At 33.5% G+C, this 16,014-nt stretch overlaps 2 pseudogenes; both read left to right on the top strand.

Moving 5' to 3' along the window:
• Positions 1-16,014, top strand: part of LOC132274402 (DNA-directed RNA polymerase II subunit RPB2-like) — a 50,807-nt pseudogene that overhangs the window by 16,971 nt on the left and 17,822 nt on the right.
• LOC132299899 (DNA-directed RNA polymerase II subunit RPB2-like) lies at positions 7,076-8,944 on the top strand (annotated as a pseudogene).

The raw sequence follows: 16,014 nt of genomic DNA on the forward strand, positions 1-16,014 counted from the left end.
CCAAAAATTAGGATATTAGATTGCTATTTGTTTGTAATAGGGACAAAGTTATATTTATAAAAAATACAAATAGATTACATTATCTAAAAAAAAAATTAGTTATCTAAACAGATGAACCACACTCAACACAATTTTAAAAGTCACAATTCCTAGTTGACTTAAACACGCTTTTCTTTTTTTTCTTTTTTTATTTTTATTTTACGTAAGCTCTGTTTTAATTTTTCACTAAACATATTCGACGGTAATGTTTTAGAATGGAAGTGTTTTTTTGTGGTAGAGAAGCGACCCAAACACCCACTAAGATGGGTCCCACTAAGCTTGACACCTGGAATCGATATAGAGTGTTGTTACGTTGGGCTGAATAGAATGGGATCCTGATTAGAGTCCAAAAGTTGAACATCTACAACTCATTTACGTGCATAGAAGCTGAAGTGATATCTTTAATATTCTTAATATCACAGAATCACACCGTATGACTCGTTGTCTTTACTCCAATGAACAATGTCTTTCGTGCCTCCAGCAAAATACTATAAAAGGTTAGTGTAAGCAAATCTTGTATGGTTGGCCTGATGGAGAGAGCTGAACCAAACATAAAATAACCGTTATAAATAACGGAACTCTGCAACATATACCAGATTCAAACCTGGTAATGGAGCCTCAAGCTCTAATAAATGATACTCCATTGAGAATGTGGGGAAGATCCCATTCAATCCAAGTTCTTCAGATTCAGCGAAATAATTCTAGCTTTTTCATGGAATTTGGCAAATTTTTAGCTTTCCAGTGGTAAAAAGCCCAATTTACAAAGGAATGTCAATCCGGAGAGGAAACAAGCTGAATGAAATTCCACCTCGGAATGGAAAATGGGTTGTTTCAGATGATACGGAGGAACCAAGTGGATGGAGAAGGGAATTGAGGGTGGGAATATGGGATAGGTACTCGACAATATGTCTGTGAGAGAAAAAACTAGCAAAATTTGTTTGGATTACAAATCCAATGACTTCCAAGGTAAGTATACTTCTAAAACTCGAGTGGGTTAAATTTATTCGAGCTTCTGGTTTGCTTAAGCTTAATCTAGTATTCTCAAACTCCGGTACTCCAAGACCTTTATCTTACGTTATCTGACTAGTTGGCCTGTTTTGGTCTTGATTCAGGCCAAATGGTTACATTCAAAACCCCTTTTCCACCATCGTACTCTATCCAAGCTTGGATTGGTTTTTCACTCTCCAACCTCACTCCTTCCTTTACAGCAATATGACTAAAATGATAAGAAACCGGCTCGGATGCAACTGAGGCCATGCTATTGATGTTGATTCCAATATGGTTGCCTGGGGTATCTGGTGCCTCTGTGTGCCCATCAATAGTGTCGAATTCAACAGCAAAGATGTGGTTTGAGGGGTTCCCATCATTTGTTGAGTTAAAAATTCCGAGGTAGTGATCCCCTTCAGCTCCAGGAAATTGCGGTGAAGGAGATAAAATGAAGACGAGGCCATAGCTGCCTCTGTTAACATCTTTGGGGACTTTTTCAAAAACAAGTTTGTACTAAAGGAATTAGAAGAGTTGACAGAAGAAGAATGTTTGGTGAACAATTGTATTGGTTGGGGATAGAATGCATGGCCTCTGACTTTAGTAGAAGCTTTGTTAGTAAGCTCAAGAGCTCCACTATGTGGGATGATGGTAGCAAATCCTACTAGAAAAGGTTTGTTTGGTTGAATCCATATCTGTCTGTTGGGTTGCATCCGTTGTAGAGGAAATCAATGGATTGAGAAGGCACAACATCATCAAAAAGGAGGGAGAGAAGAAGGCCAAATGGTTACATTCAAAACCCCTTTTCCACCATCGTACTCTATCCAAGCTTGGATTGGTTTTTCACTCTCCAACCTCACTCCTTCCTTTACAGCAATATGACTAAAATGATAAGAAATCGGCTCGGATGCAACTGAGGCCATGCTATTGATGTTGATTCCAATATGGTTGCCTGGGGTATCTGGTGCCTCTGTGTGCCCATCAATAGTGTCGAATTCAACAGCAAAGATGTGGTTTGAGGGGTTCCCATCATTTGTTGAGTTAAAAATTCCGAGGTAGTGATCCCCTTCAGCTCCAGGAAATTGCGGTGAATGAGATAAAATGAAGACGAGGCCATAGCTGCCTCTGTTAACATCTTTGGGGACTTTTTCAAAAACAAGTTTGTACTAAAGGAATTAGAAGAGTTGACAGAAGAAGAATGTTTGGTGAACAATTGTATTGGTTGGGGATAGAATGCATGGCCTCTGACTTTAGTAGAAGCTTTGTTAGTAAGCTCAAGAGCTCCACTATGTGGGATGATGGTAGCAAATCCTACTAGAAAAGGTTTGTTTGGTTGAATCCATATCTGTCTATTGGGTTGCATCCGTTGTAAAGGAAATCAATGGATTGAGAAGGCACAACATCATCAAAAAGGAGGGAGAGAAGAAGAGCTACGGAAATGGGAGCAGCCATGGAGTTAATAAACCTACTCTTGGGGCTATGAGATCATTCATTGATTCTCAATCCAAAGGGGACCTTGCTACACCATCCTGTTTCAGTTCTTAAGTGGTCATTTGTGCACGCTCTGGAAAAATATATTAAGAACTAGGTATTGGTCGCGCTGCTAGTGCATCCTTTTGCAATACCGCCCATAGTTTCATATTGGTCTAAAGGATTATATGCATTACTTTCTTTCCCTGTGCCAATCAAGCTATAAGCTGCCGAAGGATCTCACTGCTAATTTAGTAACCTCGCTTCAAGCAGTACTTGAATAGCCAAGGGTCTTTTAACATGCAACTTAAAAGCTGGGAACCGGGAAAAAATTTGTGGAGGGAAACACTAAGAAGATGGTTGCGAGGAATCAAGGAAAGATTGGCTGGCAAGTGGCTGTATTTGAGGATAAGAGGGCCTTCTTGCAGCCAATTGTAAGTCTGGAAGAGAGTTTCTGAACCACTTTTATCCTTGCTTTTGATTAAGAAGGGCATTGCTAAGGATCTCAGCTGAAGTAGCTTTTTCCATATCCAACTGCTTTGTTGAGGTATGCTAAAATCCCCAAAACATCTCCTTCTGATTAAGTATTTTGTTTGAGTCATAGGTTGTTCTGAGTATTTGACACAAGTTTCCACATATGTTTTAAAATTGCCGCTCTATTTTGTGTTTCCAAGCTACGAAAACCTAAACCACCATTTAAAATGTTGAAGTAGACTTCACTGGTGACACCACTTGACCAATGGATTGGATTGACATAGTTTATTCGGTGTGTATTTTCCGTTTACGTAGCATAGCTCATTATTAAATAGTTTTCAAATTTAGCTTTTTCATGAATTGATCATTTGAGTTAATTAAGTCTTAAGAGGACATTCCTCTCCATTGACTGGTAATGATAAACCAAGATGACTCTGGTATTGTTAAGACACCCCAAGGCAACACCGAAATCAGCATAATAAATTTGTTATGCAGCCCCCTTGAAGCAAAGCAGTTGATGGTTACCTGGGGTATCTGATGCTTCTTTGTTCCCATTAATAGTGTTGAATCCAACATCAAAGGTATGGTTTGAGGGGTTCCCATCATTTGTTGAGTTGAAAATTCCGAGGTAGTGATCCCCTTCATCTCCGGGAAATTGTGGTGAAGGAGATAAAGTGAAGGCGAGGCCATAGCCACCTTGGTTATCATCTTTGGGGACTTTTTCAAAAACAAGTATGTACTAAAGGAATTAGAAAAGTTGACAGAAAAAGAATTTTTGGTGAACAATTGAATTGGTTGGGGATATAATGCATGGCCTCTGACATTAGTAGAAGATTTGTTAGTAAGCTCAAGAGCTCCACTTTGTGGGATGATGGTAGCAAATCCATCTAGAATAAGGTTTATTTGGTTGAATCCATATCTGTATGTTGGGTTGAATCTGTTATAGAGGAAATCAATGGGTTGAGAAGGCACAACATTATCAAAAAGGAGGGAGAGAAGAAAAGCTGTGGAAATGGGAGCAGCCATGGAGTTAATAAACCTACTCTTGGGGCTATGAGATCAAGCATTGATTCTCAATCCAAAGGGACCTTGCTACACCATCCTGTTTCAGTTCTTAAGTGTCCATTCGTGCATGCTCTAAAAATTATATTAAGAACTAGGTATTAGTCGCGCTGCAAGTGCATTCTTTTGCAATACAGCCCATAGTTTCATATTGGTCTAAAGGATTATATGCATTACTTTCTTTCCCTGCGCCAATCAAGCTATAAGCTAATTAAGTAACCTAGCTTCAAGCAGTACTTGAATATCTAAGGGTCTTTTAACAGGCAACTTACAAGCTGGGAACCGGGAAAGAATTTGTGGAGGGAAACACTAAGAATCATCTGAGTAAAATGGATGCGAGGAATCAAGGAGAGATGGGCTGGCGAGTGGCTGTATTTGAGGATCAGAGGGCCTTCTTGCTGCCAATTGTTAGTCCGAAAGAGAGTTTCTGAACAATTTTATCCTTGTTTTTAATTAAGAAGGGCATTGCTAAGGAACTCAGCTGAAGTAGCTTTTTCCATACCCAACTGCTTTGTTGAGGCATGCTAAAATCCCCAAAGCATCTCCTTCTGATTAAGTATTTTGTTTGAGTCATAGGTTGTTTTGAGTATTTGACACAAGTTTCCACATATGTTTAAAATTGCAGCTCTGTTTTGTGTTTCCAAGCTCAGAAAGCCTAAACCACCATTTAAAATGTTGAAGTAGTCTTCACTGGTGACACCACTTGACTAATGAATTGGATTGGCATAGTTTATTCAATGTGTATTTTCCGTTTATGTAGCATAGCTTATTATTAAATAGTTTTCAAATTTAGCTTTTTCATTAATTGATCATTTGAGTTAATTAAGTCTTAAAAGGACATTCCTCTCCATTAACTGGTAATGATAAACCAAGATGACTCTGGTATTGTTAAGACACCCCAAGGCAACACTGAAATCAGCATAATAAATTTGTTATGCAGCCCCGTTGAAGCAAAGCAGTTGAGGGTGATAGGTTGTATCTTTTTTTTTTTTTTTTTTTTGGGGACGTTTTCTAACTCTGTTACATATTCAAAGTTGTCAAAATTTATATGTTTACAGACCCATAAGAGTGAGATTCTTTATTTTATTATTCATTTACTGGAAGAAAAAAGAAGATGTGGAAGCCCCATAATTGTGAGATTTAATCGAGTCAATATATCTTATGCCAAACAATTTTCTAATAAATTATAGACTAGAAAAAGAAAGGACATTATAGAAAGGAGATTGTGTTATATATGGATCAATTTAAAGGTAAATGGAAAACAATAAAAGATTAATACATAATTTTCTTTATTGAACACCCATGAATGTGATAGAAGGTGCAGGGTGCATTAAATCGATCAATATGGTTTGGGCAAGTGCAAACAAGACTACCTTAGATATAGTGAAATAGAATATCTGCCTGAAGTAGTCGGGTAAAAAATTGTTATGTTTAACTGAATGATGGACTTCTGATATAAAATAGTCATTGATTAGTTGCTTTAGTTGGTTGGTCAAGATAACTTATGTTAATAGTTTGACTGAAGGTGGAAATTGAAGATCTTTATGTGATTTTAGTGTGAAGTAGCTTTAGGTGGTTGGTTTTGTAATTTGTTTTTCCTGTGTTCCTGGGTGGTTCTTGGAAAAGCCTAATATTTTTTTATGTTAGTTCGGCTGAACTGAAATTATGGTTTCGCTTATGATAATTGGTTAGCTGTTTTATGACTATATAGTTCTGTAACACCGGCAATCCTGGGTTGCTTTAAATGAACCTATGAGACAAAGGATGTAAAGATTCATCATTGTTTAATTGTAATTGTAATTTAAGTTTTACCGGAACCTATTGTATTTATTGGTTAGTTAATGCAATTGTATGTGGGAGATACAATTCGGTAATTGTTTGATGGGAAGCAAAAATGAAAACAAATTTTGTGTTGGTCTGAGTTCCTTCTTGATGTTGGATTGTCATTTCTTAGTTTCTTGCCTAAGAAGCGTGGACAATTCTATGGAGCTTCCATGTTTGTGACATTTGTAGACACTTTTAGACACGTGTTTGAACTTGTCCTTGGCTGTAATTTCCAAATAAATTACATTATGTCATAAACTTGGCCGGTGCAGCTAAGGCACTGCCCAAGTGATTTTTGTAGCACAAACACATTTTAAGAGGAATCACATAAGACAATTTTGAAAACAAGATGACATGCCCGAATTATTCAACCTATCTTTTCTATGGTATACGTGGTCACCACAAATACAATTGTAATGGCAAAAATATGGTAAAAGTATAGTAGTAGTATATTTAATATAATTATCTTTCTGACTTTAAGTCTCATCTTCCACATTATAAATTAATGGAAGTTCTACATATTTTATATAATAAATATGCCTTACAAAGCGCCTTTTTCCAACTATTTAGGGTCAGCATTTTATATAAATAGATATACAAACCATGTTTGTATTCTGTTCTGTAAAAATAAATGTGATTTTAAATGTTACAAGAGAAATAAATTATTATTGTTATACTATCCATAGAGTAAATAGTTTTGTTGATTGGTTGATTGAAAGTAGAAATAGAATTTCCTTTATGGGTTAACTTTGCTTCTTGGTAGTAATGATTATGGGTGTCTTGCAGACCATCTATAAGATTAGCTTTGGTCAGATATATTTTAGTAAGCCAATGATGTCAGATGGAGAAACTGTGACTTTGTTTCCGAAGGCAGCGAGATTGAGGAATCTAACATACTCAGCTCTGTTGTATGTGGATGTCACTAAGAGATTGATAAAAAAAAAAAAAAAAGGGCATGATGGTGAAGAAGTAACTGAAACTCAAGATTTTACTAAAGTCTTCATTGGGAAGGTATGCGAATTGGATTCCGAACTGATGAAAGTTTGACAACAGGGTATAGGCTCTTATGCCTCTTTGTTGTCCTTCAGGATTGACTTTCTGCTTCTTTTTTGCCATATACTTTAGGTTCCTATAATGCTCCGGTCGAGTTACTGCACATTATATCAGAATTCAGAGAAGGTTTTGACGGAGCTGGGAGAGTGTCCATATGATCAAGGTGGGTATTTTATTATCAATGGGAGTGAAAAGGTTCTAATTGCTTAGTAGAAGGTGAGCACCAATCAAGTCTGTGTTTAAGAAGAGGCAGCCAAACAAGTATGCCTATGTGGCGGAAGTCCGATCAATGGTGGACTCCCAGAACAGGCCACGCAGTAGCATGTTTGTGTGGATGCTTTCACAGAATTGTGCCAAAGGGGTAATGGGCATTAAATATGGTGTTTAGGGGTGTTTTTTGGAGCAGTCTTTTTTTTTTTTTTTTTTTTTTTTTGGCCTTTGAATTCTTATGGAATTTATGAATTTTTTGTTGTTTTTGGGTATGTTATGTAACTGCAGGGTTCCTACCCTTCCGTACATTCGGACTGAGATTCCTATTATAATTGTGTTTCGGGCATTAGGATTTGTTGCTGACAAAGATATATTAGAACATATTTGCTATGATTTCTTTGACACTCATGGAGTTGCTTCAACCCTCCCACTGTATTATATCATCATTTAAATTTTTATATCTGTTATCCTTTTTTTTTTTTTAACGGGCAGTTAGTGTGAGATTAGCTTTTCTTTCTGGTTTGCTCTGTATTGAATAAGCTAAACTTCAAGCAATATGAATAAATATAGCGGTTCATGTTTCCAATATGAACTAAACATAATCTTCGGGCTTGCTGGCATTTAAATTGTTTTTACCTTTCAAAAGTAATGTCCTTTCAGTTCTAATTCATATTTGATTTTTTAGCAGCTTCAATATATTTGTTTAGGTTTCAGCTCTTGTTTCCTAGATTGCAAATTCAGTGTCATTGATATAAATTAATTAATTTTGGGACTTAATCTGTATATGTTATTGTAAATGTTAGCATCCATTTGATTTCTTCTCTCTCTTTTTTTTTTTTTTCTTTCTCGCTTTTCTTGTGGTGATGTGGCATTGTGGCCTTACTGAGACGGTTATGCTTTTCTTCCTGTATTGCAGGTTGCACTGGACTACATCGGGAAACGAGGGGCCACTGTCGGTGTCACAAATGAAAAGAGGATGAAGTATGTGTTATGATTGCTGGCTCTTGCTATACTCGAGTGTAAAGCTATCTTTTGTGCTTCTTTTTTTGTTTAAGAAGAGTCTCTTGTTCATTTACTTCATAGGTATGCCAAAGAGATCCTCCAAAAGGAAATGCTTCCTCATGTTGGTGTAGGAGAATATTGTGAGACAAAGAAAGCTTACTATTTTGGGTAGGTTTCGTCTAATTTGAATATGTTCCTTTTTTGTGGCTTCTTAGTGATTTAGAGAGACACTAATTGCTTTTCTACCAGATATATTATTCACCGGCTTCTGCTATGTGCAATTGGACGAAGGGCAGAGGATGATAGGGATCACTATGGCAATAAGAGACTCGATCTTACTGGTCCTTTGCTTGGTGGCCTCTTTCGAATGGTTTGTCATTGCTTTAATATTTTGGAGCTTCTATGACCATTTGAAAGTCCTTGATTTTCATTTGGGTTTTCAATGATTTTGGGTTTCTAAAGTTTTGGTGGTTGTTTATATTACTGCCGCTAGTCAGAAAGTTAACAAGGGATGTGAGAGCTTATGCTCAGAAGGTTATTTTACATACGGAGTCTTTAATATAGTTTATATTTGATGCTATTGCTGGTGCTTGAATGTATATAATTTTGTGCATCGTGCAGAGTTTTGACAATGGGAAGGATGTTAATCTGCAATTTGCAATTAAAGCGAAACCAATTACTAGTGGCCTTAAATACTCACTTGCTATCGGGAACCGGGGGCAGGCAAATGCAGCCGGTGAATGTGCAGTATCATTTTTAAAATGTTCTCCGATTTCTATAGGTGTTAAATCGCCTAACATATGCCTCCACTTTGTCACACTTGTGAAGATTGAATTCTCCAATAGGGCGAGAAGGTATTTTAGTTTTCTCTGTCAGTGTTTGTTCAATGATGCTGTTAAGGGTCTAGATTTCCCCATAAGGGCTCTCTCTCTCTCTCACACACACACACAGTTTCATCTATGTTGCAACTCCATTGCTTGTTTATTTTTTCTTAACCTTCAGCTTTAACTGTGTTATAAATTGCATTTACCAGGGAAACTAGCAAAACCACGGCAGTTGCACAATTCCCAATGGGGAATGATGTGCCCTGCAGAAACTCCTGAAGGACAAGTGAGTTTGCTGCATAATATAGAACTCTGCGTTATAATTTGCATCTTTTTCTACTTACATTTGTGTGTCATCTGGTGTTACATTAGGCTTGTGGACTGGTAAAGAATCTTGCACTGATGGTGTATATAACAGTTTTACAATTTTCCTTTTAATTTAGGAAATCTCTTCTGCAGTGATTCTACGGGCTACCAAAATATTTGTTAATGGTTGTTGGGTTGGCATTCATCGTGGTCCTGACATGTTGGTGGAAACCCTTGGACGGCTGAGGAGACGGGTATGCACAAACATATTCTAGGTGTTCACATAAGATCCTATTCAAATCTTTTGTGAATTTTTCCACTTCTAATGATATAGTTATAACCTGCCAATGCTTTTGCTGTGAAGACCACATGACTCCTTTTAGCGTGTTAGCTGTGTTCTTTCTTTCGTCATATATAATAGTTTTCAAATTTAACTTGACCAATGAATTGGATTGGCGTAGTTTATTCAGTGTGTATTTTCAATTTACATAGAATAGCTCATGATCAAATAGTTTTCAAATTTAGCTTTATCGTGAACCGATCATATGAGTTAATTAAGTCCTTAAAGGACATTCCTCTCCATTAGCTGGTAATTACTGACCAGGATGACTCTGGTATTGTTAAGACACTCAAAGGCAACACCGAAATCAGAAGAATAAATTTGTTTTGACTAAGATCGTTATGCAGCCCTCTTGAAGCAAAACAGTTGTTGGTGATACGTTGATTCCTTTTTCTTTTTTTTTTTAATGGTGACTTTTTTCTAACTCTGTTACATTCTGGAAGTTGTTAAAATTTGTATGTTTGCAGCCCCATAATTGTGAGGTTTGATCGAGTCAATATATCTTATGCCAAACAACTTTCTAATAAATTATAGACTAGAAGAAAGGCATTATAGAAAAGGAGATTGTGTTATATATGGATCAATTTAATGGTAAATGGAAAACAATAAAAGATTAATACATAATTTTCTTTATTGAACACCCATGAATGTGATAGAAGGTGCAGGATGCATTAAATTGTACACTACACTCCTTTTTTGCTTCTACCACTTCAATTTTTTTCAGTCTTGTCAGAACAACTTTGAAAAAGAGGACCATTTTCAAGGACAGATTGACCATCAGAGTGTAGTATAAACTTTCAGATACATGTATCAACATATATTACAAACTTTTGTGTTTCCGAGCTAAGAAAACCTAAACCACCATATTATTTTGCGTTGACATTTAGATTTCCAAGCCACTAAACCACCATAGGAATTGACTAGACCAGTAGAACTGCATGCTCACTAGGACTGATTGTATTAGTTGTACTCTTCCAGTTCTAACTTTAGTACCATATAGGACTCTTTCTGATTCTCTTTGTTCTTGAGAAAATGAATCAACTCATTAGCAATTAAAATGTTATCACTAATCATCCTTTGAGGAACAAAAGCTCCCTATTGCTCTCTGATTACCTTATCTAAGAGTGGTTTTAATCGATTGGCTAAACTCGTAGAAAAAATCTTAGGTAAATACTCGAAGTATATATATATCACACACACATTAGGTGAATACTTGTCAAAGCCAGAAATTTTATTAATGTGATTTCTCCCTGGTCCAAGAGTTTTTTATGCACCATATATTAGGTAAATACTCGAAGTATATATATATCACACATATTTATATCTTGTTCTGTATTGGGAAATATATTTCCAATTTTTTTGATAATTAATCCATGAGAACCACGGGCTTTCATAGGGTCCAGGAGCAGTTTTTTATGTGTGTGTGTTAAAAGGCGGTGTGTGTTATGGGCCCAATTTTGGCCCAATAGTTCTATTTACCCTACTCATCTGATTATGCCCCACTCACATTCAACTAATATATATATATATATATACTCCATATATATTTATTGCTAGGGTTTCCACGGGATACTGTGCAAAGCATTCCCTTCATGTGGATAGGGTAAAGTTCGGGCATTCGGACTTGATCCCAAGGAATAGCTTGTACTCAAAGGGGGTTGAAACTTAAACTTAATACTTAACGAAGCACCAAATCAAAATGACTGATCACTCAAGTCGACCCATGGGATTAAATCCAACCGAATTTTTGAATAAAAATTGAATAATTATTATTTTAATCATTTCATGTTAATATTTATATCGAATTGCTAATTTATTAATAAAAAGAAAAAATTCCAACAACATTGCTAAATTTTAGAAATTCATTGTGAATAACCATCAAGTACGATGTTAATCATGCTACATTGTACCTAATTCATATCAAACAAGTGCACAATACATTTTTTTACGAACAGTCTATATTTTATGGAAAATTTTAAAATAAAAACGAGCCAATAAAATCGACGTTTTCAAAATCTCTAATACATATAGATATATAATATACAATATGTAGAGGGGTTTTGGCTTTCAGCTAGAATTATTAGATACTCTATTGCATTCAAAAAAAAAAAAAAAAAATCTTCAAAACAGGTACTTATTATACTTGATTCCCGTATTATCTTATCTAAGTTTTTCACTTTTGAAGTGTTGCCATTTTTTAAAATTGAAAGCATTCATAAATAAGTAGAAATTTTATGATATTACATGAAAAATATATTAAAGTTAATAATTTCTTCTTTTTTTTGGGTAGAAAAATAAATTAGTGTTAGGTATATGCAAAAAAACCCATTATCCGATGGCCTGTAAGACCATTGTGATCCAACTGGAAGCTTTTTCTTATAGGCTCGACAGCCCCTCTAATTTTGACCCCTAATTTTTGCATGTTGGTGGTGACTATATACATCTTTCAATTTCCACATGACATTATCTGATTTGAAAAATAATAATAAATCATTACAGAAGTTCCAAAAAAATGCCATTTAATAAATTGTAAATTTTACTTTGTCAAGTGCTACAATGGGACATTATGTCGATGTTGTGAAATTAAAATTTGGAAAATGATAAGTGAGCCGAGCCAAACAACTGAATAAAAGGTCGAATTTAACGTGGCTGAGCTACGTCAGATTATTTTCTAAAAACATAACTCCTACCTCTTTTCTTCTCTCTCCTCTCTTCCTACCTCTTTCCTTCTCTCTTCTCTCTTCCTCTAATTCTCGATTTTTCTTCTTTCTTCTTTATTCAATATTATCTTTGATTTTGATTTTGTCTCTTCTTTTGATTTCATAAAATTGGAGGTAAAATAAATAAAAAAATTAAATTTCTTCATGTTTTGCAAATATAAAAACACAAAACCAAAATAGAACAAAAAAGAAAAAGAAAATAAAAGCTACAATTTCTCTTATTCAGATTTTGTATTCATAAAAATCAAATAGAAATTTTGAGAAGATTCATCGGTTTCTTTTTTTTTTTTTTTTTTTTTTTTGTAAGAGATTAATATATTTTGTAATGGAAACTCTTGTGTGGATATTTACTTACTAAAAAAAAAAAAAAAATTTCTTCTGTATATTTTTTATTTGGGATTGGAAAGATTTATTTTTTGAAGATTTATGAATAAAGAAAAATAGGTGATCTTGAAAAAGGAGCGAGGATAAAGAATTTTGGATCTTATCTCTAAAATATTTTGAATATGTGTATATCAAGAGAGGGGATGTATAAGAAGAATTGATAAAGAACCAGACACGGAGAAGAGAGAGAAAATAAGAGGAAGAGAGAAAAAGGAAAAACTGGGAGAGAAAAAATAGATAATAAAGAGTTAGGTAATAAAATTATTTGACGTGAATAAAGTCACGTAAAATTCAGTGATTATTTCGGTAGAAATATTCGGGTTCTCTATCACTGCTCTTAAAACTTTTATTACAACTTTAGGTAGTGTCATTGGAAGTTAAAAACCAAACGTATTTTGTTTTTAAAAGTAGTACAAGGTTAATTGAACACATTAAATTATTTGTTATTGCATTCAAATGATCAACATAGAGACACTTAATTCTGTTTGAGAGTACTCTCATTTTCTCTAACATAAGGAAATTTTGACAGTTGGCACTCACTAGCTTATAAAGCACTATTCTTTATTTTTTTATATTTATAATTATATATAGATTTATAATTTTTATTATTCTTAATGCGTTACATTTAACAAAATGAATTATAGTTAATCACTTGGGTTCGTTTGGTTAGCCGGAAATTGATGATGGAAAGTGAAAGGAAAAGAAAGTGAAGTAAAAGAAAAGAAAACTATGTTTCTATTATGCATTTGGTTAGTATGATTTTTTTGTAAAAAATTTATGAAAAAATATTATTGTTTAACAAGAAAGTGAAAAGAAAATGATTTATATACCAAAATTACCCTCATAAATTCAATACTAAGTAAAATACATCATGCAACAAGGATAATAAAAAATATAAATAATTATTTTATGAATAAAAATATATGTGCATGCATATATATATATATATATATATATATATATATATATATATATATATATATATATATACAGAGTCCTAATTTAAAAAGTTAGAAAATTGTAACTTAATTAGGAGTCATAATTTAAAGAGTTAGAAAGTTATAATATAAGTAGGAGTCCTAATTTATAAAAAAGAAGTCACTCCTGAGTCTAAAAAAAGAAGAGAAATAACTACCGAGGGTATAATTGAAAATTAACATATGATGATACAACTTTCACAAATTTTCGCCTATTTTATAAAGGAAACATTTTAAAGAAAATCAACCCGTAAAAAATTTCTGTTTCTTTTCCTTTCTAACTAGTTGACGTTAACCAAATTAATCCTCAGGTAAGATGGTAAGCATGTTACATGGTACACTAAGATATGTTCAAATATTATTCATTATCTATACAAATAGTCAAGAAAAGTTGATTTTTTTTTATTTTTTATTTTTTATTTTAAAATATACTCTCTCCCTCTCAAAATAAATGTCTCATTTTAAAAATATATATTTTAAAAATGACAAGTTTTAGTAATTTATTATTTATTATTATTATTATTATTATTATTATTATTTTTTGTATTAGTAATGAATGAATGAGCAAATTTTTTGCGATGGTGTACTTTTCATAAGTTCAATTTAAGAAAGTTAAATTGGTAATGTTAAAAAAAAAAAAATTGTAGTTTGACTTTTCCAAAAACAATACCGCATCATCAAGTTCTATCTATTTTTTGTGACTAAAATGTGAGATTCTCTTCATCAAGAAAATCTACATCGAGAACAACTACACCTTCCCAGTGAACATGATTCCCAGTACACCTCATAATAAGCAAAAGATAAATTCAAACGAGATGAGCCCAAATGATAAATGAACAAGCTAAGGCGTAACACTCGAAGCAGCGCCCAATTTTGGCCCTGTAGTTCAGTTTGCTTGCAATTAGACAATCTACCGAAATATATATATATATGGTAACTGAGGTATGTGGGACTTTTGCCCGACTATTCTCTGAAGCGAACCTTCCAAATAAGTCGGGTAAAGTTGAGATTTTTCACCTATACGTGTGACTCTAAGAAATTGCTTGCACTCTAGTAGAGGAGTCAAACCTTAAAACATAATGAATTATCACTCAAAATAAAAAATTTGATGTAATTTTTCCCTTGTCCAAGAGTTTTTTTTATGCACCATATATTAGGTAAATACTCGAAATATATAAGTATTACACATATTTATTATATCTTGTGCAGCATTGGCCATAAAAACTTCTAGGATAATGAAATACATTTTTTGGTTGAATATTGTGATACACATAATTAACGCATGCATTGAATTTCACTTAACGAGGCATCAAGCCAAAATGACTGATCACTCAAGTCAATCCATGGGATTAAATCCAACCGAATTTTTGAATAAAAATTGAATAATTATTATTTTAATCATTTCATGTTAGTATTTATATCGAATTGCTAATTTATTAATAAAAAGAAAAAATTCCAACAACATTGCTAAATTTTAGAAATTCACTGTGAATAACTATCAAGTAAGATGTTAACCATGCTACATTGTACCTAATTCATATAAAACAAGTGCACAATACATTTTTTTTACAAAGAGTATATTTTATGGAAAATTTTAAAATAAAAACGAGTCAATAAAATTGACGTTTTCAAAATCTATAATGCATATAGATATATAATATACAATAATAACATATGTAGATATATAATATACAATAATAACATATTAGGTACTATATTGCCATAAAAAAATAAAAAATCTTCAAAAAAAGGTACTTATTATACTTGATTTTCTTCTGATCTTATCTAAGTTATTCACTTTTGAAGTGTTGCCATTTTTTAAAATTGAGAAAGCATACATAAATAAGTGCAAATTTTGTGATATCACATGAAAAATATGTTAAAACTAATAATTTTTTTTTCTTTTTTTTGTTAGAAAAATAATTTAGTGTTAGCTATATACAAAAACCCATTATCTAATGCCCCATAAGACCAACGTGATCCGACCTGAAAGCTTTTCCTCGTAGGCTCGAAAGCCCCTCTACTTGTGACCCCTAATTTTAGTGTGTTTGTCGTGACTATATATATCTTTCAAATTCCACATGACATTATTTGATTTGAAAAATAATAATAATAATAAAAAATCATTACACAAGTTCCAAAAAAATGCCATTTAATAAATTGTAAATTCTATTACTGGGTTCGAACCTTGATTCCAAAAGCTATGAATTGTCAAGTGCTACAATTGGTCTTTATGTCGATGTTGTGAAATTAAAATTTTACTATAACTTTAGTTAGTGTCAAGTTAAAAACTAAGCATATTTTATTTTTAAAAGTAGTACGAGGTTAATTAAACACGTTAAAAT

The sequence above is a fragment of the Cornus florida genome, unplaced genomic scaffold (genome assembly GCF_030987335.1).
Source record: "Cornus florida cultivar Cherokee Brave unplaced genomic scaffold, ASM3098733v1 CherokeeBrave_3.0.0_Hap2_Chr01, whole genome shotgun sequence".
Taxonomy (NCBI): Eukaryota; Viridiplantae; Streptophyta; class Magnoliopsida; order Cornales; family Cornaceae; genus Cornus; species Cornus florida.